Raw genomic sequence first — 25,937 nt, 5'->3', positions numbered from 1 at the left:
TCTAAATGTCTTGTAGAATTGAGCAGTGAAACCATCAGGACCTGAACTTTACTTTGTTGTGTGTTTAATTATGTTTTCAATTTCACGGATTGCAATTTGGGTGTTTAGAATTTTTAAGTCATCTTCGTTCAAATTTTGAAATTCATACATATTTAGAAATCTGCCCATTTCTTCTGTGTTTTCCATTTTATTAGAGTACAGGTTCTTGAAGTAGGTATTGATGATCCTCAATTTCTCCTGGATCTGTTGTGATGTCTCCTTTTTCATTCCTGATTACATGAATTTGAGCCTTTTCTATCCTTTTTCTGATAAGGTTGACTAAGTGTTTTTCAATTTTATTTATTCTTTCAAAAATAAACTCTTCGATTCTTTGATTTTTTTTGTATCAATCTCTTAGTCTCAATTGCATTGATTTCTTTTTTCTGTTGGATTGATTTCTTCTCTGATCTTTATAAGCTCATCTCTTGTATCAACTATGAGTTTGTCTTGCTCTTCTTTGTCTAGGAGTTTAAGATTCAGCATTAGGTTGTTTATTTGAGCTCACTCTGTTTAACTAGTATGGCTGTTCACTGCTATAAATTTCCCACATAGAACTTCTCTCATTGTGCCCTATAGATCCTGCATGTTTTAGTGGCATTATCATTTATGGGTAAAAACTGTCTAATTTCTTTAGTTTTCTCTGTGACCCATTGGTTGGTCAGGATAGTGTTATTTAGTTTCCATGTATTTGTGAAGATTTTGCAGTTTCTTTTGCTACCAATCTCCAGTTTAATTGCACTGTAATCTGATAGTATATGTGGGATAACTTCAATTCCTTTGCATTGATTTAAACATGTTCTATCAGATAGTATGTGGTCTATTTTGGAGAATGACCTATGTGCAGCTTAAAAGAATGTATATTCTGATTTTGTGGGGTGGAACACTCTGTAGACATCTATTAAATCCGTTTGTTCAAAAACTTGATTCAGTTCTAGTCCTTTCCTATTGATTTTTTTTTGTCTATCTGATGTAATTGTGACAGTAGGTTATTGAGATCTCCAACTACAATTTTATTAGTACTTATTTGATTTTTCATGTCCCTTAATATATGTTTTGTATAGTTTGGGGCATTCGTATTTGATGCATATATATTTATGATTATCATCACTTCATCTTGGATTGCTTGCTTTACAAGGATGCAGTGACTTTCTTTTCTCTAATTAGTCATTAATTCTTAGTTCTTTGTCATTAATTAGTTTTGTTTTGAAATTTACTTTCACTCCTAATAAGATAGGTACCCCTGCTTTTTTCCAGGTTCCTGTTACATGGAGAACTGTTTTCCATCCTTTTACTTCCAGTCTGAGTTTCTTTTTGAAATAGATGCATTTCTTTTATACAGCATAGTGTTGGATTTTGCTTCTTAATACATTATATTAGTCTATTTGTTTTGATTGGTGAATTAAGGGCATTAAACTTGGTGGTTATAATTGATATTTATTGACTTATCATTGCCATGTTATTGTCCGGTTGTTGGCTCTTTTAATTTTACCCCTCCCTTTAATTTAGTGCCTTGCCTGCTGGATCTGCTTTTTTGGGCCTCATGGAATCGTAACCTTCATTGTCTTTTTCTAAGATACTATTTAGAATTGTTTGGAGTACTGGTATGGTTTTCATGAAGTTTCTCAGGTTTTCTTTGTCATCATCTTATTTCCCCATTCATTTTCAAAGATAGGTTTGCAGGATACATCAGTCTAGGTAGCAGGTTGTTTTCTTTTAGGGATTGAAATACCACACTCCAAGTTGTCGTGAATTGAAGGTTTGTGTTGAAAAGTCTAGTGTGATTTGGATGGACTTTCCCTTGCATGTGTTTTCTTTTCTTTTCTCTGATTTCTTGTGGTATTTTTTTTTTGTTGCATTTCTGGTATCTTGATTATTAAATGTATAGGTGTAGATTTTTATTTATTTATTGTTTTGATCATGACTAGTCAGAGTCCTATATGCCTCACTTATCTGTATGTCAAATTCTTTTGCTCTGTTTGGGGAGTATTTTGTCATTAAATCTGTGAACTGTTTTTTTTTTGTTGTTGTTGTTGTTTGTTTTTTTTATGTCTTTGGTATTTTCTCCTGCTTTTTCTTGGACTCCCATCAGTTTCCTATTATTCCTTTTCATGTCATCTAGAAACTGTTGGATTGATTTCTTATAGTCCTTTACTAATTTTAAGAGTTCTCTCTTTTCAAGTACACTGACTGCCATAATATCTTCTATGTCTGATATTCTGTCTTCAGATTGGCTCAGTCTGTTGTACATACTTTCAATAGAGTTTTTAATCTCTTGGATATATATATGACTCTATTTCATGTATCTCATTTCTTTTCTATGTTGGGCACTCATGGTTTCCATGTCTTTCCTATGCTCAACATTCATGGCTTCTATCATGGTCTTGAACTCATTTTTTTTTTTAATCTGTTTCTGTTCTAGAGTCTCTATTCATGTTTTTCATCCTGTTCTCTATCTCTGTAGTTGTCTGGGATATTATTTCTGTTTTTAATTTTTATAGAGCCATTCATCTTTTTGTTATTTCCTGTGTTATCAGATCAGGTGTCCAGGTGGTTGATTATCAGACTTTTCCACTTTGTTTTCCACATAATTTGCCTTTGGTAAGCTGGCAGCCTGTGTTTGTGCCTTGCTTAAATGTGTTCTCATTTCTTCATTTCTATTTTTGTTGGTACTATCCTTTGTTTAATTCTTGAGTTAATACTTTGGTCTTCCTGATACAGCTGGTCCCTAGGTTATTCTTTTTGTGTTTTTTGTTTTGTAGTTTATTTTTCATTTTTTAATTTTTTTTGTACCAGGGATCAAACTCTGGACCTGGCGCTTGTGAAGCAGAGAGTGGAACTACTGAGTTAAGTCCCTAAATCCATAGCCCTGGTCTCTAGGTTTTGAGTCTCTAATGTCATTTTCATTATACCAGGAAGGACAATTGATTACATCAGTGGCAACACCTTAGCCCAAGTGATATAATCAGCAACACAATATCATCAAGCACAGCTTAGAAAATGAGAATTTTGGTAGTTATTAATCTATCACCTTTATCCATGTGGATTAAATAAAAATTGAGACTCGTGCTCAAGATAATGTCCTTTATGACATTTGTGCCTCTATGGTATGAATCCAGGTACCAGCCCAGTGTGTGAGGGGGTGTGGGGAGTGCTGCAAGTGCCTGCAAGGCTCCACTCCTGACAGTTCCACTCACACTGATCAGAGACCCCTTTATTTTCTTAATTCTACTAAAAAGAGTATAAGGTCAGGGATTTAGCTCAGTGGTTCGGTGGACTGCCTTGCAAGCTCAAGGACCCAAGTTCAATCCCTGGTACCCCCCCAAAAAATAAATAAATAAATAAAATAAAAAATAAAAAGAGCATAATGACCATGATCTTAACTACAGGCTGAGCATCCCAAATCTGAACATCAAAAATACAGAGACCCCTAAATCTGAATTTTTTTAAAAATATCAGATTTCAGTCTTGATTATTGTTATAAAGGCTTTAAAGACAATGTAAACATTCAAAAATTGAAAATAAATAATTTCTAGAATCAATTTTGGAAAAGGGATGCTTGGACTGCAAGTCTGTAATTATTTTTTTATCTGAAATAATTCTACTTTGATTTTTCATGAAATTTAAATATTCCTCTCTTTTTTGTTATTTTTAAAAAGTATTTTAATAGTGAGAGAATATGTTCACATTTATTTAAGCAGATTAACCTCATGATGTGTTACCCCTTGAAAAACAAAAATTCAGTAAAGATTTATAATGTGGTACATTGAGATGCTAATTTATAGAATGAAGTTTTACATATGCTCGCTTTATACAATTATATATAACTCATATGCATATTTTGTGTGGCTTGTGCATTAATAGGTCCCTTTGACTACAGTGTATTTGAAATGCCCTGATGTGTGGAACAATTACATAGATTAGTCATGTTTATGTATACAACCAAAGACACTCAGGGAGATGTAAATATGCATATGTGTGAGCATATATGTTAGATGTGTGTTGGCATGTTTCATAAGATACGTGAAAGTTGATGATTTGAGAAAATCATATGTAAGAGAACTGGGAGGGAAAAGTTGGTTGAACATCTTAAGTAACATATTTAGATAATGAAAAATGTACACATACTAATCTTATTGCACGTAATGATGTTAATGTGCAGCCTACATTTTTAAGTCTGGTTTGGCAACTGTTGACAATCCTCAAGAGATGTAAAATGGCTGGTGGACTGTGAAACAGGCTAACATAATTCACCAGATTGATTGCTTCAGTTTCAATAGCCATCATTTTCAATAGTTTATTTCATTAAATTATAACTAAATTGTCAATTTGTTTGTTTCATTTGTATACTTATAAATGTATGACTTTTAAAATTGAGAAAAATTGCAAACCAAGGTCTAATTACCATTTTGACTAAAACTGAACATTTTAGTTTGTAATTGGAGAAATATTTTTTTCACTATCCTATGATACAGCTCTACATTTGAGATTGTGAATTGTGCCATTTGGAAGCTAATGAAAAATAGCACAAGTGTCAAAAAGCAAAAATCCAATAATGTCAAATCATATAAGCAAGCAAATGCAAAATACACACATAAGGGTGAGTTTTTAGAATGATATTATAGTATATTGAAATTCAAATATTTATGATTCTGATAACAATAGTAAAAGTAGAAAGATATACTATAGCCAATGTAGACTATATTTGCATTTATTCATATTTTTATTTTCAAATAATAATAAACTAATGACAAACCATCACTCAGGTCGGATTGGGGTTAATTACATTTTCCTTCCATCCTGCACTGCCTTAGTGTAATTCTATACTCCTTTGAAATAAGGGACTTAGGAATCCAAGAGTTCGTCCCTGATTTTGGCTCACAACTTGACTATCAGGATAAAATAGGATTCAGGTTTTAGCAAAATCGTCACTGTACTTGAAAATTAGCCATTAGCTTCAAATTCATGCCAACAACACCAGCTGGCCTTTCAAAGAATCCATGTTCATTTCTTTCCTAGTCTTTGATTTATCCAAACTGAGTAGGAGAGGATAAACAATAAGGAAATAAGGAAGCAAGTATTTTCATTCTGTTTGGGATACCTAATTTCTTTCATTTGAGAATTCTTTTAAATGTGATAGTTAACATTTTAGGGCTATATAACAGAATCATCATTAGAAAATATACTGAATATACCACTGTGTCTGCATGTATGTTCATACAAATGTGCTTGTGCATGCATACATCATATGTGCCTAAAGATATGAGTACATAAATGTATCATAAAGCTTGACGAGTGCATATATTGTATTAAATATATAAATTACAATTACTTTTGAATATATACCAAGATTAGTCTAAGCATATGCACAGCTGATACTTATTAACATTATTTTAATATCATAATATACAAAGCAAAAAAAATTTGTGGAGTGAGGTGCACTCATTAAGATTATTTATCCATAACTTGAATGCATCTTCATCAGAAATTTGCTTCAGTTACTCAGATGTCCAGTTGTGATAAAGATCTATGTATTTCATATCATAATCCAGTCAATGTAATAAAATTAGATGTCTGACAGTAGAACCAGGATATGAAATGGATTAAAATATTATTGCCATTTCTGAGATTGCTGAGTTAGAAAAGCTTAAATTGAAACGGCATTTCCATTGTTGACAGACGGGGATGGGAAGGAGAGTTTACTTTGAGACCTATTTCCCAACCTAAAATTAAAAAATTTGGCTTATAATGGGAGTTCAGAGAAATTTCCACTAACTGCTAGAATAGATCATGGTAACAAACATAACTATTCTCAAAGAGATTCCAAGTTATGTGGTGTAGATACTTTCCTGGCTATTCAGCTGTTCAAGGATAGGGCTGGGGCCTGTTGAGGCTCCAAGTGGCATTTAAATGGTTAGACTTAGTTACCGTTCTTCAGACAAGTTTAATAAAGACAGGATTTCCTTCCTAACATAAGCAGACTTTAGAAAAGTATGAATTCACTCACCATTATGGAATAACCTATGTTTTTTTTCCTTTGAATTTTCCTTTAATTTAGTGATATTTGACTTTATACTTCCAAGATATATAGCATAATTTGCCATAAATGTACTCTGAGGCAATGTGTTGTCTTCAAAGCAGAAAACATGGAAATTCTAGAAGATGTCTGCAATGTTTTCAACAAATCTGTGAGTTGAATAAATTTTGAAGTCATTAAAAATAAAGTGAGAAAAGTTCTTCCTCTCACAGGATTTATCATTATGGAACATCTGGCATTTGGAATACAGATATTAAAATAAAATTCATGAAATTTTATAATGTGCACCATGTCTAATTGATCTTTTTTAGCAGATTTTTCAAATTAGTCATTCTTGTTTTCCTTTCAAAACACACATTTTATGTGACTTGAACATTTGTAGTCTATTAAAAATACACTAGTGAGAAAATGATACTGAGCATTTTAAAGAAAATTGAAAGTAACTTCACAATACATGGAAATCAGGTAGAGAAAATTCAACATTATATTACACTCCCACTAGGTAAATATAATAAGCCTAATATCGCTCCCAGATTAATCATTTGATGAAACCTGTTTGCTAGTTTCCTAGGGAAGCAGCTGTGTGGTTGTCATCTAACTGCAGCTTCTGAAAAACAGGATATATAATTAGCGGCCAGGAAGTGGGTAAGGTTATTGCGTGCACGACTGTCACTTCTATTCTCCCTTCCAGGGGATTTCTTGAATAATAACGCCAGGAGAAACAATGCGATAGTTGGAAGGCCATGAAGGACTACTGTGTCCAGTCATGACTGAGAGTGCATTTTCTTCAAAGTTCTTAATGACAGGTCACTTTGGTTGTGAGACAGATGGTAAAAGGGTCAAGTCGATAACAAGGCACAAAGACAGGTGGCTGAGACGCTGAGGGAATATTTTTCTGAGGTATTGTTAGACTTCAGACTTTCTGACACTGGGTTCCCAGGGCAGGTTTAAGAGTGGGGCGAGTGCTGGTCCTATATCAGTGAAGAATTGATTCCTTAACTCTAGTGAAACAATCAGTTGTGTTTGCTATCACCTTGAAAGAACATGCTGATGTCATTACTTGTCTTGCAAACAAAAGAATATTCCCGCATGCTTTTATAAAGTCATATACTTCAGAAGAGATAACTTGAATTGCACATGTAGTATACCACCACAGTTTTGGAGTAATAATTTGCGCTATGCAAGACGTTTTCAAACAGTATATAATAACATTTTCTTTTAAATTCATACAGAAAAAAAAAAAAAGCTCATGATCTCTTCTAAATCCTTATGCGTTAGCCTGACCATCCACAGAGGTGAGGGGAGGATGGTTGAAGTTGGTTATCATCGGTAGGAACCTTCCTATGAACTGCCCATAGTTGACTTTAAAAGCTACAGCTGGTCAAAAAGCTTCCCGAGAGGAAAGCAGCAGTAATAAAGGAAAAAACCAACAAAATACTTTGTTAACTTAATAATTATTTATTCTACAAATTTCCTATTTCTTATTTTAATAAAATAGATTATATAGAGTAATGATGTCTAAAATGTGGAGAATTAACTACTCTCTGGAAAGATTTAGAAACTTTGCAACTTCTCCAAATTCTACTAGAATAACGCTGAAATGCTTTAGTATAAAAATAATTTAAATGTACAAACATAGAGAGTAGATGGTGTCTTTGTGTTTAAAACATAAGAGTACATGATGTGCTTTGTATTTCATAAATAATCCAGAATCTCTGACATTTTCTCTGTGTCTTTCTCTTCAACAGTAATAAAATGCATAGGTAAGATTAGGATACAAATATCCAAGGATTGCCTGGATACTATAATTTTAAAGGTGGTGTAATTTGCCACACTTCTAATAAAATTAGATGGACCAAATAAATACCTTAAAATTTAGGATAAAGCATCTACATTTTGTGACCCCAAGATATATTAAGTTGATTTTAGACCAGACGAGAACATTTATTTTTTTCACTTATGATTGATACTCATTTAAAGAAAACACAGGAAAAATATTGAGGAAAATATTTTTTCTTTTATTTCCTTAAGAAGAAATAAAGTATTGCCTACTTTTATTAATTTATCACTAAATCTTCTGAGTGGGTTACTTAATGGGTTAAAACTGACAAAAATGACACAATAACTACCAATAAACTGAAATACCTATGTTTGTTTTTTAAAATAACTCATTTTAATATTTTCATATTCAAATTAACGACAAAGCAGATGTCACTGGACATATTAGAAATATGGCTAAATTTGAGTAGTATGTTAATGGTATTATTTTAGAAAAGTTTAAAAAGCTAATATAGACTCATGTTAAATTTGCATATGTGACTTAACGTTTATATTTTAACATGTAAAACTTCTAACAAATTAAATGCATCCAATAATATAAACAGAGAACCTTTAAGAAGGAATCACTGATACTGTAGATTTTCAATATTAAAAGTAAGAATAATGTTAAATATAGTTCTTTATTAATTTTTCTATATGGAGAAGTTGAAATATATTGCAGGAATAGCAACCTCAAAGGTGTTGGTGTGATCAAGGAGAGTCTTCCAGTTCAGCTACCCTAGGAGCTATGTTGTTTGAGCAGTGCCTCTGCTCAAGTATATGCTAAATATCTTAAATATCTCTGCTGAATATGACTAATGTTTGCCATGAAAGAGTAGGTGCATCATTTTCACCAGTACTGTGTGGGTATCCATCTGCTAGTGTAACAAGTTCAGCACTTGGATTTCTTCAGTAACCAATTTTATTCGGCTAGAAGGTCAAATTTCTTTAGCACATAGGAAAAATTTGTACTTTAGTATGTTTCATAAAGTCATTTGATCATAGGTTTATATGATAAAAGTCACTGTGAATGAAAACAAGCATTTTGAAATTTATTTTTGTATTTTATTTTTTTCCCACTAAGTTTATTTGTACATTTAAATCAAACAATACAGTTACATTTATCATTGGGATCTTGTACCTTTACATGATATAAAACAACTGTTTTGAAATTTACAGAAGGAAATATTTACTTATTTTCCACTGAATTCTCCACATGTATAGTCAGAGAAAAGAGCCATCATTCACAAGGATTTTCTTTAGTAATAACTAGTTTCTACCCCAAAACCTGAGTAAACAGTGTTTGAAACGCCATAATTCTAATTGCTGCCTATGGCAAGGACAATTTAATAAAACTAACACCAATTACTCTCTTTATTCCTATAAAAATATAAGTAATATCCCTAACCAGAATTTGCCAAAAGCATAAATGTTAAAGGCACTTCTGTTGAAGTCTCAAATGGGAATGAAGCTGGTATTGAAATCTGGAGGAAATTGAATCATTGTTATAAAGTAGAAAAGTTCATGGCTAAAGTATCCTGTATTGCTAATAAAATAAAAATTTAATTGATAAATTTAAATATTTCACCCAAGGAATTTTCCAATAAAAATGTAAAAAGTAGAGCACAACATAAAAGGATGTATAAACTAAAATATGAGTTAATACACAAAAATATTCACATATAAAATTTAACTGAAATTGGTTTAAAGATGTATTAAACATAAAACCTGAAACTACAAAATCAGTACCAAAAAAAAATTACAAAAAGGTTTTTTGGAACATAAGTTAACCTAAAAAAGAAAAATATAGGAATTTGTATTTCAAATCTTTGGATTAAATTACCTCATCTCTGTTGATAGAGAGCTATCATTACAGAGGTCCAAGTGTCCAGAAGACTTTGGAAAGGGACACCAGTTCAATGCTAGTAGTTTAATACAAGCTTTGTGCTTTTCAAACTGCAGTTTTCACTGTCATTCTCTCCTTTGTATTTAACCTTTGTGGCATTGTCACAATGTCTGATCAACTTTTCTATATAATTTCTTAATATCATTGAAATGCAATGCACAAGGGAGTTACAGTATGTAGTCCATTGCTAATTTTCTAAGTAATAATGACCAGAATAGTTTACTGTAACATTTGATAAATGTCATAAACTCTGTTTGTCTAAACGGACTATTATGTGTAAAAACCAATCTCTGATCCTATTAGGGAAATCTTTATCTTTAGCTATGTTTTTCTTTTTTTTTATAATTCAAAGAGAAAGTGTGCCTGAAATGCAATGTGATGTCCTGAATATCAGGTAGCATATGATGTTCAAGATTTAATCTTAGTTCAGAGACAGAAGCTATGATTAACAAGAGTTTATTAATTTATAGCTATTTACTTAATTATTGACATGAGTTCTATATGAGAGAATCTTTATTTTTATGATCCATAAAAATGGTGTGTTTTCTGCTTTTGAATTAGCAAATCAAAATGATGTATGTATTTAATGAAGTGTGTAGCTGGTCAAATTTAAAGGGAAAATTTTCTATTCACATATGAACACATCTGTAGATCAACTTTGATAACTTGTTCTTTTTGATTCCAGGATCCTGCATTTTTCTAGTGAAAGCTTCTGACAAACTGGGAAGCAAAAATAACTTACATTTAAACACTTTCACATTTATTATCTTTCTGTGTTTGAGATTAGTCAAGTTGTCAGCCACAACTATAAACAGACTTATCTTTACATAATGCTTTCTATGGTTCTAAAAAAAGTATAGCTGTCTCTTTGCCGGTATGTGAGAAACCATCTCCACTTTTCTTTTAGAAACACAGTGTGAAAGTTAATATTATCTGAACTTTACAGTAATTCCTTTTAAAAACACATCACAAGGAGCCATTAAAATCTGCTGCGGGGAAATTGACCCAAACATTCTAGATGCATAATGCATAAAAAACAGAGCTAGTATGCTTCGATTTCCCAGATATGAACTGATACTGAGGTATGTTCCAGCAACGTAATGCACTTGGGTGGTTAGTAAGTAGTGTACCCATATAATTTATCATTCAAAGCTGTATGCTCTAGGGTGAATGGACACATTAACTGTGAAGAAAAAATACCGAGCACTATAATGTCTTGGACCAACTATAACATTTGAGGCCCAGTTTGCCACATCATGAATTCTTTCACTAGCAAAGGATCTAATGAGCTTTGTATTTTATTAATAGAGTAACAAGGTCTTGAGAAAAATACACCTAAGAGCTAGAATTTGAGGTCAATTACTTTGCATAACATTATTTTCTTCAGGCATAGCTGTGTTATTCAGTATAGAAAAAATAGTGTTTGTTTTACTCTTTTGATTTAATGTAATTGTACAAAAAGTGTTTATGTGTGTGTTCTACTATCACACATGTATGTCAGTGAATATATGTTGTTGGAAAACATATATTTCTATAAGAATACACAGAAAAAATCCACTTTTCAAGTTACTTGACTAATATGAAAATACCTCCTCAAACTTCACTTCTTACCTATATAATTCGACTAACCTATAAATTCACCTATATGGTAAATGTAGCTTAAAAATTGCTTTGTAAATATTTTCTTATCTTAATATTTGGTATATTGTAGAAGAAATTCAGTATTATTAAAATAGATAAATAGATGACAATTTTGTAAATGACTGTTAATTGTATCATTATCTATATTTGAATAAATGAGTTAATATATAAAGAATATTCTTTCCAGATTTTACAAATATGTAAACTTCAAGTACACATCAAAATATCATTGTATATCAATTTATCTTTTACTCCTATGATCCATTTTCAAAAATTAAAATGTTTGCCATCCACAACTTTGGATATATTTTGACATTTTGTAAAACAAAGATATCAGAATTATGAGGCCAACAAGCTTAATCTCAAAACAAATGAGAGTTAATACTGCTATTAATAAAAAGTAATTACAATTTTATAGCATGGCTTCTTTAAAAAACTGCACAATTTATATTTTATTTTTAAAATTATTTTATAATGTAACTTTTACAATGTCAGAGGCCAGTCAAACTACTGCTACGTTTATTTGGCAATTATGAGTGTATACACACATATATGAATAAAATAATATTATATGTATATAATTTTTATACTCTACGTACATATCTATAATATTTTGTAGCCTGACATTTTCCCCAGCAGTCTCCATTAACTTGTAATTGTGTAAAATAAACGCTCAATGTGAAGTAAATTACTATCAAAAGCAGCTTAATCAACATTCCAAAGTAAATATTATTTACTTTATAAACTGAACGTCTATTTCATGTGCAGAAATTGTATATGAAGTTACTTATTGGGATATTTTATTTTATCATCATTTTAACAGTAAGATTGGCACTTAAACGATGCTGATTCCTCTAGAGATCAGATATACCAGACAGTGCATTAGGTTATCAAGACAGCGAAGAAAATACCCAAAAACAATTTTTGTAGGTGGTAAGATTTCTAAAGAGTAACAGGGAAGCACAGTATTGATTACAATTCATAAAAAGAATGGGTCTACAAGAGGTATAGATGCTTGCAACTGCACTTGGTGGCCAAGTCTCATTTGGTAGGTGGAGTGCTTTCAGTAGGACAGCCTTGTCTGGCCAAAATCTCACAGGAGATTTGCACTATGCAGGTCAACAGCACCACCTGGTAAACCCCATAAGGGCACCTGTCAGTTAACAGCATCACCCAGCAGATTTAGTGGTTAATCAATCATTTATTGGCAAGCTAAATGAATCACTTATCAGCTTTGTAGGTTACTGCAAGAGGTGGGAGGCTGCAAATTAATCTAAAGCTGTGACAACATCAACCCTCTTCATTCTATTGTATGACCAACATCCCAGGAAAGAGCTAGCTTAGCATATGGTCAAAAAGGGAGCTCCTACAGATTGCACTAGCTGCCCAGTTCTCAGTGTCCTGTTGGCATAGAAGATGAGTCTTGGGAACAGAAAAGCGGTGTTTCAGTTACATGATGCCAAATGTGTCATTTTTTAACAGGAAAAATACACTCAATGCCCCAATCTTATTGAGCCTATCTTTTGCAGTGGCTCTTAGGAGACACACCCAGATTTAAATTGCAACTAACTTATATAAGAATAATATGGAGAACAGCGAGTCCCCCAAGTAGACTGAACAAAATACTTTTTCAGGTGGGAGTATAAAAAAATAGTTGATTTAGTTGGCTTATGAGTAAGGAAGCTAGTTAAGGAAAGGGGCTGAGATACACTTTGGTTAATAGCCATATTGATGGCAATTAAAATAGAAACAGACAGTGAACTAAGTCACTGGACATAGAATTAATTCCCTTGGGCAGTATGGAATGCAGCCTCCTCCCTAATGAGCTACTGAGCTTCAAAGAACTTAAAATGCAAAATAACCAGTAATTATCTCTAAAATCCCACTTCCCTTCAAATCCTACATGGTGACGTATCTGAGTTAGAAAGCCTGACTTCCAACTTCCAAATTCACAAACACCTATGATAGGTGGGCACTAAACACTTAGGTAATTCCAGTGTTCCACTTTTGGAACTGAGGGGCCATGTGGAAATGTATCTTTTTTGGACTTCCCTCATGGAGAAACAAAACCTAGAGCCCTTTTCTTCTCCTTATTTCCAAGAGCAATATTCCTAACTTCCTCTTTTTGGTTCATGACTTCATTACTCATTCTTCGATCCTAGTAAAACCAGGAGCTCAGTTTGTACAGAATTAACTATTTCTGGAGTAGAGCACGGCAATCAATTGGAAACTGAATCAACACTAAACTATCTACAGCTGTAACATGGATTTGCGAGATATATAGGGCTGAAGACACATTTATGAAAATGTATGTGTGTGTGTGTGTGTGTGTGTGTACTTTTTGTTTATTTGTTTGTTTGTTTTTTTAAGAACACTGGTGCCTCCCTCAACTGTGGTTAGCAAATCCAATGCTCTGTATTTGATAACTTTCTTTGTTAAGAAAGAGCATGGCTTTGCGAGTGCTTTCTGGATAGCAGCATTACTGGTTTCTTAGATGCTGACGACTCCTCCTAGAGAGTATTACCAAATTCTTCTTGTCGTGAACAAAGAATTAAACAAAACAAGCATAAAGGGTTGTGACCTTTCACAATATTGCAGGTGAGAAAGGAAATATGCTCTGCACAGTAAGAGCAGGCAGGTTTGAAGTAGGAAAAAGAAGTACCTTGTACAGGGTGAGAGCTGATACAGTGACCATGAAGCCAGTGGCATCAGTCCTCTGTATCTCTGACTGCTCAGGAAGACATCAGGTCTAGGACATCCTATCAAAAACTTGCTTCAATTCTCAGATGAAGAAGAAAGAAGGAAACACAATTTTCACGTAAAAAAATCAGGATCAGAGCCACATTTATGGGCTTATTCTCTATGTGATATCTTTAGAAAACCTTTTTAAACTAAGTTTCTTGGAAGGAAAAGAGGCTTTAGTAAAATTTTTGTCCTGATACCAGTTTTTTTTTAAACTACAGTTTTCAATTTCTAAATTACTTAATCTCCTTTTTTATTTCTGCTATCCAACCTTATAGCTGAAGCAAAAAGAATTGACTTTTTATTACAATTTTATTCTAACAATTGTTGCCAAAATTAGTCAAAGAAACAACAATTTTTTCTGCAGTAGTTTTTAGAATCTTTCCCATGAATCACACTGAAGATACCTCAGAGAAGAATCAGAATTGTGGATGAAGGAATACTTTGAATAACCCAGGTTGTGAGGCAGAAGATTAGGGTGTAGCCAGCTGGCTGACAAGTGCATGTGTCCTGTCAATCAGGGAGATCCAGACTCATGTGCAGAACAGCTTCCAAGGCCTGCACCTGCTACCAGTCAGAGTATGTGATCTTCAGTTCCTGGTGGAAGATCAAGCAGGTTTTTGATATGATAGCCTAGATTTCACATCAGAATGAGGGATAAAAAAGAGGTTGGCCATTATCCTCACAGTCACTTTGATCCTTTTCACCTGCTTATTCTGCCGTCTAAAGAGTTTACCTCTTTTATTGCCTTTAACTGGCCTACACTCGCTCTTTAGAGCATATTTCTTTTCCTAGCTTTAATATATATACATCTTTATTACATTGTTCCTCATTCAATTCTTTATTCAGGATGACAAGAGCCCCAAAATAATCAGCCCCCAGCATTCCAGAAACTCCAGAAACAGAAATCTGATGAGTTTAGCAAAATAAATATATTATTATTCATTTTCTGTAACAGTTTTGGCCAAAAAACATGACTGTAAACACTATATTAGTACCAATGGGATTTCTTGTACAGAAATATACAGTATTCTTTTAGTGACTAACATTCAATGATTTTTATTTTCAGAGTGCCACTGCTTTTAAAAGTTCTACACAGATTAATAAAGAAAAAAATTGAAAGATGGTATTCGATTTTTCCCTGTTTAGGGAAGATATTAATGATCACTTATAGACTTATTATTTGATTTATGCATGATCATATTTATTCAAGTGATGAGTAAATACACCATACTTTAGGTGGAACAATTATGTAAATTTGCTGGTTCCCTAAGTAATAAAAAAACTAACAAGAAGAAAATACTTAAAATTATCTTGAAAAAAGTCACAAAAGCTTTCTTTCCTGCAGCAGTTCTTGAAAATTATACTAAGATATAGCAGATAAATGTTAAACACAAAGATTAACTTTTAGTTTCATATCAATGCATCAAAGTTTGTTTTTAAACTCTTTAAATAATCATACGTATAATGTCCCATTTATCACTTTTGTCCTCCACAATTTTATTCTGATTTTATTATTATCTTCCATTCACATTTTTAGAAACATCTAGCCATTTTACTTCAGCACAAAGTTTCATTTTACCACACAAAATCCTTCCTTACCAAATTCATCATTAAATTCCTATTTGTATATTTCTCTCTCTTTCTTTTCAGTTGCTTGCTTATATCCAGTTAGATTTTTAAAAACCCACTCTTCCCCTTTTTATTTTAGTAGATGTTACATTTCAGCAAGGACTAGCAAAGTTGCAAGCCTTTACCTGAAAGTGAATGAAAAAAGTATCTTAGTACAAGCAGAAAATATCAAAAGAAAAATTTAACCCTTTAATTGTTGCATAAGAATGGTCCCAAAGCTGTTCATGATGAGTATTTTAGGCATATCAACAAAACCAAAATATTCCTTTAGCTGTAGAATTTCAAAGTAAATTCAACAGCCAAGATCTTCCCAGTGGGTTCTAATCATCTTCAGAAAGACTTCTGGGAACTCTTGTTTCCCTTACTCTGGCATCCTGAGAAAGGAGTCAAGCCAGCCTTGCCAGAACCTAATGCAGGCTGCCTGAGAGCCAACTTTTCTACTTAACATCCCTCTTTGCAGCCTGATTTCTTCTCTATATTTGCTTGGTTTCAAGCAATGGCTTGAGCTCAATCTGGTGGTCAGAACTCACTTCATCTTTCTAACACTCTCAACAATAGCAGTGGCTCTCTAAATTTATGCTAATTTTCTTCCTCCTACATCGATTAACATAGTCTTGACCTTGGATCTTGGTCTCTCCTGATGGTGCCATGAAAAGAGCTACTGCACAGCCTTTTTGGTGTTACACAGATCATTCTTTTCTTTGAGTACATTAGTCACTTAAAAACAATAATATTTTCCCTAATATCGAGGTCATATTTAGGCTAACTGTATACTCACACTTCTGTTTGCAAACATTCATAAGAGCTGCTATCCCTTTCTATATGAAGGTCAATGGTTTTCTCAGAATTTCTCCCCCAGCTTTTTATGCCCCTTTTAATCTTCATAAGCTTAGCACTCATGGGAGTTTCTCTGCCTTCCTGGGTGTCTCCCCAAATTTATCTTCCAGAACCTAAGTGTGCTTGGGTAGGTTTCCAAGAGACTGAAGAAAATACCTGAAGACAGCTTCAGTGAGATACAATGTTTATTAAGACTAACAGGCATTAATAGGGAAGCAAAGCTTTAAGTATGACTTACTAGGGAGGGAGGGCTTGCCAGTATATGAAACCCAGATCACGTAGGAGGTCAATAGGCCCTTCTGGTCAATCGCCCAGGAAGCAGGTCAATAGCAGCACACACTTGGAAAAATCCATGGGAGGCACATACCAGTCAACAATGTCACTGAACCTATTTAATGGTAACTAGTTAGAGGGATCACTCAGAAGTTATGCAGGTTCCAAGTGGGTCCGGGTTATTAGAGATTAAACCCAGCAGTGCAGTGATGTCTTCAGCTCCCTTTGTTCCATTGTGTGCCCAGGACCCCAAGGAATGGCTGAGCCAGTTCTCAGCATATTTATCCTGATATTTTGGTCTCTATCCATGCATAATGTCCCCTTGACTTGGCAAAAATTTGGAGAATAGAAAAGTGGTATGTCATGGACATGTTGCCAAATGTATTTTTTTCCTCAGGAGTAATACAAATGCCTTCATAAATGCAGATATTTTTGATTTTAATTATGCATGTCCCACTTTATAACCAGCATTAGGGTCTAATTAACTTGGTTTAAAAATTTTTTAGCTAATAAATGCCAATGATTTTACTTTATCATTTGCATAGGTAGGTTAATTAAGCAAATGATTATTTTCTTTTTGTTTTCTTTTCACAAATATAAAAAATGCACTCTCATACAAGGTACAAAATTAGAATAAAATAGATTACAGGCTGAAATGGATTGTAAATCAACTTTCAGTACTGTGAATATTTTATAGCAGGCATTTGCAAACTAAAAAATCTGACATTTATACAGCAATGCATGCATAATTTCCCCCTTATACGTCATTTCACTGAGATGAAAGTAATTTTAAAATGCAAGGTCAAAGAAATGATTACCCCCCAACAAACAATAATAAAAGAAGGTAAGGACAAGTATCTGGAAGCAATTTAGCATTTTCTTATTCTGTGGAGCATTTAATATCTAATGTACACCTTCAGATAAAACTAGGATGTAGGAAATTCTTGAGGTAATATGCAGATAACTTCAAGGTAGATAAATTGTTTCTTTGATTTAATGGCTGCTATTGTTCCCTGGTCAAAACACAGTTGGAGCTGTACTTCTGGGACAGTATCTCCTATATCTGATAAATGGTGTGACCAGGACAACCTCAGTAGGAAAGACACTGAACAAATTGTCAGCATGATTTACATACAAGTTGTCAACAGCATCTGGATTCTCTGTGAAAGAATAATGGGTAACAGATGTTGTGGGAAATGCTACCATCTGCCCTTTCTTAAAATACATCCCCTGTGAAACAATGCTCTTGAATGGATGCCAGGGAGACACCTTCCCCTGAAGAACCTAACCAGCCCCTACATTTTTGTGTTACTTGTAGCTATCAAAAAAGAAAAATGTTTTTAAGAGTATAAATGTAATCAGGTCAATTAAGTGGACAGGTCCTTGAGAAAATCTTTAAGTTTAGTCACATAGTTTGGAGAAAGCATGTTTCATGACTGCTAGGAGGATGTGATGATAAATTCTATTTGGAAGTCAAGAACTCAACCTTTGTGTATCTAGCAGATGATGTCACATTGGGAGATTAGTTGGTGATTTGTTCTAAATCCAGTTTCCTCATAGTATTTAAAACTACTTGTTTCGCAATTACAATAGTCTATTGCAAACTATATATTTACAAAATATAAATGACAAATACAAACTATATATTTACAAAATATAAATACAAACTATATAATTCCAAAATAGAGCAAAGGTTATGTAGTTCATGGTGGGTAGAAGGCAGCAAAGAAATAAAATAGTAAAGAAGCGAGTGCGAGTGATCTTAGTAGCTTCTTTTTGCCCCTTTTATACTTTATCTAGGCTATGGGGCATTAGAAAGTTTGCCAATTCCATCAGTGGACTGATTTAGTCATCACACACCCTTAATCCCAGCATCGCTCATTCTATATCCAGCCACCTCTGAAAAAGCTCCAGAGATGACCACATGGGACTTTGGGAGGACATCTAGACACAAACCGTAACAGCTAAAAAGTTGTAATGATAAGAATAATATTCTTAAAATTTTAATTAATAGTACAAAAGACATTCATGGTATATTGTTTCCGTGGATTTTAGTCATATTTCACATGTTAATATTTAAACTAAATGTGGAAGAAAGCAGATAAAATGAGATTACAAGATAGAAAATAAGAGGAAGAATTATTTTGGGGATTTCAAGGTAAAAGAGAATTTCCTTAGGCTAGGTTTCATGGATTCAAGGTTTCATTGATGCAAATGTATATTTTTCTGTAAGCTCTTGTCATTAATCTACTATTTTATTTTGTGTTTAATTTTTTTTTCTTTTTTTGGTACCAGGGATTGAACTCGGTCCTTGCGCTTGCAAGGCAGGCCGCCAAACTGCTAAGCTAAAGCCCTGGCCCTGATTAGTTTTTTTTTTAAATAAAAATTTAACTACTCTATGAGGATCCTGTGTAAGTCTGAGGATAGTACATATACTTGTGAAAATATATTCATTAAAATAGGATAATAAATGTTATATTGACAGGAATGTAGCAATAGCTTATCATACCTTTATAATACAGAGCACTTATAATGAAAATCTCAGGATTTTAAGAAGTGAATGCCTTTCAAATGATAAATGATTCATTATTTTATTTAAACATTTTTGATACATATTTTAGACAGCACAAAATTAAAGTTACCAGAATGCAAAATTGTTAAAAATAATTTATGATTGGTTATTCTGGATGAAAATAATCCATTTTGACAAGATGACTATGGTCTGTGGAAAGACTGAATTTGACTGATAAAGGAGTCATATAAAAGGCATTTGCAGAGAACTAAAAACTCTTAGTTCCAAAATAAATGAAATACATACACACACACACACACACACACACACACATATACACACACATGCAAAAGATCAGTAACCAGAGGTTATATAGCAACATACCCTTGAATCCATGAAATGTCACCCTAGCCAGTTTTCTTTTTTCCTAATATTTCAAAAATATTTTTATGTTTTAATTGTTTATATTAACATTTATATTTTGTATTTTGTCTACTCTTTTCTCCACCATATTTCCTAAAATCTAGGAAGAAATTATCTAATTGAAATTTTCCATATTAAAAGAAAAATTTAATGAGTCTATCCTCTTTATTCACCTAGATCTGTAGAAAAATATAAACCACGAGAAAACCGATGATTGCCATATATTGCTTTAATTTAGTCAAATTCACATAAAAATTGGTAAGGATCAAGTGACTATTTCCATGTATAAAGGAGGCCACACAGGCAAATTTAGCAATACTTATTCATGGAATTAGGGACAGCCACACACTTGTATGTGCTCGAAGGGCTAAGACTAGATGGCGTGTTAGATTTATTACACAGCTTCTTTTGATTTGTGCATTTACTTATTTGATTTTATCAATAGAAATTTTACAATCACTTATCAAGATATAATTAATAAACAAGGCTCATTTTTCCATTTTTCCTGGTCCTATGATAAAAACAGAATTATTTCTAAGTATCTAAAATTTATCACATAACTATATGAATAAATGACAGAAATAAAAAAATAGTGGTATCAAAAGTCCTTGTGAGTGATTCCCATCTTTATGATGCTTAAAATGTGAATAGCAATGGTTTATGTGGTGCTAATAGCTTGTCAAGTGATTACACATCATGAATCAAGGATATAAATGGTTCTTCTAAGTAGAAAATCATACTTTAACAATACGGGTCAAGCATGGATGTTCTTTCATGCAAGGTATAAGAAACTACTGTAATGCTGAATAATACCTGCCATCCTGTCTTCTATCCTCTTTTCTTCCTCATATGACTCTGCATATTCTCTCACTAATGAAAATGAGTCTTATTTTCCCATCTTGAATTCTGAGTTTAGTCATTTAACTACCTGAAGTCAATGGAAAAGTAATAGAAGTTATCCTTACAGAGACTTGAAAAATTATTTGTATGTCTTCAATTTCTCTCTCGTTTTTTCTTGGAATGACTTAAGGATGATGCCTGAGCGCTATTTAGACCCTCTGAACAAACACATAAGTTAGCCCAACTGGAGCCATTTGAATCTATGTGCCAGATGTGTAAGGTAAATAAATAAAAAATAAATGTTTATGGAACTACATTAGTGAGATTTCATGATTGTATTCTAAACAGTATAACTGTGGATAACAGATACACAGGTGCACAAAGTTGTTTTTATTTGCTTGTTTTTGATCACCATAATATGTTTTTAATGTGATTTGAGTAAAAGTCCTTGGAAAGGCATGGATCTTCCAATTAACTGGAGTCAGCTATATGCTATTGTTTTGCACCTGGCCCAAATCATACATTTGCCTTTTGATTGAATTTGGAAAGCATTTTTATAGTCCTTGATCTTTTAAGATATTTAGAAAGTGTTTATTTGTTTAAGCATAAAGCACTTGACAGAGACTTTGATTTTACAAATCTAGTTGTCTAAGTGGTAAAATATCTCAGAGTAATTTAACAAAAAAATTCAAGAATAGTCACTTGAATTAAATCTGCACAGATGTAAGATGTTAACCTTTATCGTAGTATTTGTTAACTTTCAGGACTTCTGTCAAAGAAAGAAAAAACAAAGAATGGGCAATGCTACATTTTGAATGGCAAAAGACAAAATTTAAAGAAAAATAAAATGAGTCAAAATTGCCTTCAATTTTAATAGCATTAAACTATTTTATGATTAAATTTTGCCATCAGTAATCAAATAAAAATCTAGTCCCTAAATTGCTTCAGTAGTAATCTGAAATTAATTAAATTTAATATAACTTTATTTTCAAAAGTCATGAAAGATTTAAGATTATTTTATTGATTTTTATTTTGAAAGTAGTTGAAATTGCTTTCTTTCATTAATAACTGAACATTTGCCTTTTCTAAAATGTTGTGTTAGACTACAATAAACCAGTCCAAAGACATGTATAAATATTATTGCACCGATAACTTCTCAATTACTTCTTTGTTGTAAAGCTTACCTAATTTTCAATTACTTATGTCTTGTAAATCTCTCTGTGAAGGCTCTTTTTCCTGGGCCTTATAAATTTCTTTTGTTCTTCTGTCTTTCTTGTTTTTCTCTTTCATTTAGAACAGGACATGTTCTTTTCTACTGAGTTCATGTCATGTACTGGAGCTTTACAACAGAAAGCTGTAAATATCTGCTGCTATAAGAGATTTAAGCATAGTTAGGAGATGAACCTTTAAACATCTTAACTACTATAACACTTCCAAGTAAAGTCATTTTATACTAAGACTTAATTATTTTGCATTGCTATTTAATTCTACAAAGGAAAGTCTAATTATACACGTGATTAATGATGCACTGGGACTAACAATGGTACTTTAAGACTTTACTTTTGGCAATGAACATACAGTTGGCCAAAATGACTCTAATTTCCTAGAAATACAAGTGTTAGGCAGGAGATCCTTTGTAATATGCAATTTTGGCACGCAGATTTCATGTGCCCTGGACCTTTTTAATTTCATCTGAACTAATGTATGTATTAAATATTTCTGCTCTTTTCCCTGGAATCTTCTTCAATGCTATAGAATGTCAGTCTGGAAAGTATCTTCTGTATTGTGGAAGTTTTCCTCCATTGGGAAAATTTTGAATTGGAAAAGTGAGCTAGTAAACAATGTTATCTCCTCCTACTTTAGGAGTACAATTGTAAGACTCTAATCAATACAAATAAGATTTGAGTAGTTGTGATTAGATGTCAAGTTGAATGTGTTGTACTTGTGCCCACTAATCTTTATTGTCAGTGGTGTCTTAGTCTCTTTCCTTGTTGGTGGGGCCAAATACTCAACACTCATAATTTAAGAGAGGAAAAACTTATTTTGACTTCTCTTGTCAGTCCATAGTTGGCTGGTTCTAAGAAAAAAAAAATGTCAGGGGAGAAGCAGCTGGGTGGAGGAAAACTTTTCAAGGCATAGCAGCTCTGAAGCCTTGAGGGAAGAGAGGACCTGGGAAGGACATATAACTTTTCAGCTCATGACCACAGATATCTACCACTTGCAACAAGTCTCCACCTCCTACCAGCACATTAAGCTATGAACTATTTGGTGAATTAAGCCACTGATGAGTATAATGCTCCAATGAAGCAATCACCTTCCATACACATGGCACTTTCAGGAAGAGTTTAGATCTAAATCATCAGAAATGGATAAAGAGACCCTTAGAGAGGTGGTTGGATCACAGGGCACTATACTCCTTAGTGGGTTGATGAACTAGTGTTCACAGCTGAATGTGCCTTTGGAGGTTAGGGTCCAGTATGAGGAAGTGGGTCACCATTGGTGGTGTATATGTTCTTCCCTGTTCCTGCCATCAGAGGAAATCGTTCCCTAATATCTATTTCTTGATAAATAAATACACTTCCACTGTTTGGCCACAGGTACAGAGAAGATAACTGAGTGTTCTCAAATAATGAGGACAGGTGTCACCTTTAAAACCTGGTGTTCTGTAAGTCCATGACTCTTTGTTCACATTTTCAAGTTATAAACTAGGTATGGAACATGCAACTGGGAAAACTAAATTGCCTTTTATTATTTAATCAATTATAAGTTATGAAATGGAACTTATTAGGTTTTTTTAGGATAAGAACTGAGAGACTGCTTATGAAAGGTTTTCTTATCTCCTTCCACAAACCAATTGCAGAGGTTCCTGAATCACATGCTATGTATATTCACAGGAGTGACCCATTTCTCTGCTCTTTTTTATTTTTTTCCACTTTTGGTCAGCTTTCCTGGTGCCGTGACAATAGAGCTGGCACTGACAAAGGAGGAGTTCCATTTAGGCCCACATTTTTCAGAGCTTTCAGTGTGTGGCCATCTGGCTTTAAGGCAGAAGCATCACTGGAGAAAGGCATGTACTCATTTCATGTCAGGCAGGAAGCAGTCACAAGGCAACACCACCCTGGAGATATGCGTCTCCCAAATGTGTGATCCACTTCTCCCAAACAGACCCATCTCCTAAGAGCGCCTTAGCTATGGACTTCACTTGATAGGGTGAACGGTTGGGTACAGTGTCCCATGGCACAAGCACCTCTCAGCAGTTCCTTAACCCATTCAAGTTGAGAGTTCAGGTCAGCTGGCACATCCTATTTAGGACATGGAAAGTCTTCTCTTAGGGTAAAGTATGTTTTAATAAATTTTATCTCTCAGAGCATGGGAGGTAAAATTTAATCAAATATTTGAATAAAATCCATATTTGTTTTACTGTGTTTTAATTATAATTACATTAAAATAATAAAAAATGAATTAAGCATTACCTTTATAAAATTAAATATGTTGTTATTTTTCCCTCTAAATATCATTGTATTCATTTTTCTATGTGTTTTCATCCTGAATATGTTCCTACAATTCAAAATATTTTTACCTCTAATTTGTATCTGTGTCTCTGATCTTTAATAATGAACAGATATAGGCAAACGCCTATTTAAAAGTTAGACTGTAAGGACTGGGGATTTAACTCAGTGGTTCTGCTGCCTGCCTTTTAAGAACAAGAACCCGAGTTCGAACCCTGGTACACAAAAAAGAAGAAAAGTTGGAATTTAATCATATATTAGCTACAAATATACCAAAGCATTTTTCTTTAAGTTGCCAGGTGAATATATGTTACAAATTTATAAAAGTCACTAAGAAATAGATAGATATGTTCTGCACATTAAAAATATTAAATGTAGGGCCGGGTATTTAGCTCAGCGGTTCGGTGGCCTGCCTTGCAAGCACAAGGACCCAAGTTCAATCCCCGGTACCCCCCCTAAAAAAAATGTATATATCTATATATATATTATGACAAACCTCATTTACAGTCTCATGAACAAAACTGGAGTATACTATGTTAAGTGAAACAGGCACAGCAAGAAAAATGTCACATGACTTCAGCTATATGTGGAATGTAAAGTTCATAGAGGAAAATAGAAAGTTGGTTACTAGGGCTGAGTGGAAGGGGCATGGTACATGCTTATCCAAAGGTAGATTTTTTTTTTTTCTTTTGGTACCAGGAATCAAACTCAGGTCCCTGCACTCCAGAGGCAGGCAGCAGAAACACTGAGCTAAATCCCTGGCCCTAAAGGTAGAAATTTTTGATTACGTGAAGGTCTAGAGACTTCATGTTCAAAAATGAGAATATTGTTAAAAACATTGCATTACACATTCAAAATCTCAAGAAAGCGGATCTTCTGTGTTTCTTCTCAGAAACACACTAAAAAGAAATTGACAAGAATGTGAGATGATGAATATGTTATTTAGCTTGATTGTAGTGAAAACTTCACACCTTATATATACACTAAGTTATCAAGTTGTAAGTCAAAACTACTGAGAATTTATCTATCTATCTATCTATCTATCTATCTATCTATCTATCTATGTCTATTTTTGCTTTTGGGGATTGAAACCTGTGCATATCATATGCTAAGTATCTGAACTTTGGACTACATCTCTAGCCCCATTATAATCAATTTTAAAGTGTCAATTACACTTCAGTCAAACTGAAAAAATAATGTTGCTTTGAGTGCCTCCCACTCAAAGATAAAATCTATTATTCAGATCTTTTTGTCATGTTTGGGATTTTTTTTATTCATGTGAGAACAGATAGCTTGAGTTCTGCCCTCTCAGAATAATGTTAAGTAAATAGTTTAGTGTTTCTGAAAAGCACAGTGTTGCTCACTGGATCCTTAGCATGTGTTCATATCTCATAATTAAGATTTATACCAGGAAGCTAGATATAGTAGAAATTGTTTTGGAAAATATACCTCCATATATTCACAGGGATATCAGAAGGAAAAGATTACCGTGAAATTAAAAGCAAGTGGATGTCTACAAATAAAAACTAAAAAAGAAGACTTTGGGAGTTACTTTCAAATGTTGTGTGCTTTTTCCCTTTTCCTAGTATTTCTGTGAATATATAGACATGTTTTCCAAAATCATTTCCATTACATGTAGCTTCAAAATGGAACATTTTTGAAATTATTAAATGAGTTGCTATGACAGTCTGACACGTCTCATAGTAATATCATATTCTTAGGTAGTTCTCT

Source organism: Fukomys damarensis, unplaced genomic scaffold, assembly GCF_012274545.1.
Source record: "Fukomys damarensis isolate Sample0158 unplaced genomic scaffold, DMR_v1.0_HiC HiC_scaffold_1, whole genome shotgun sequence".
Classification (NCBI taxonomy): Eukaryota; Metazoa; Chordata; class Mammalia; order Rodentia; family Bathyergidae; genus Fukomys; species Fukomys damarensis.
This window is presented reverse-complemented; position numbering follows the sequence as displayed.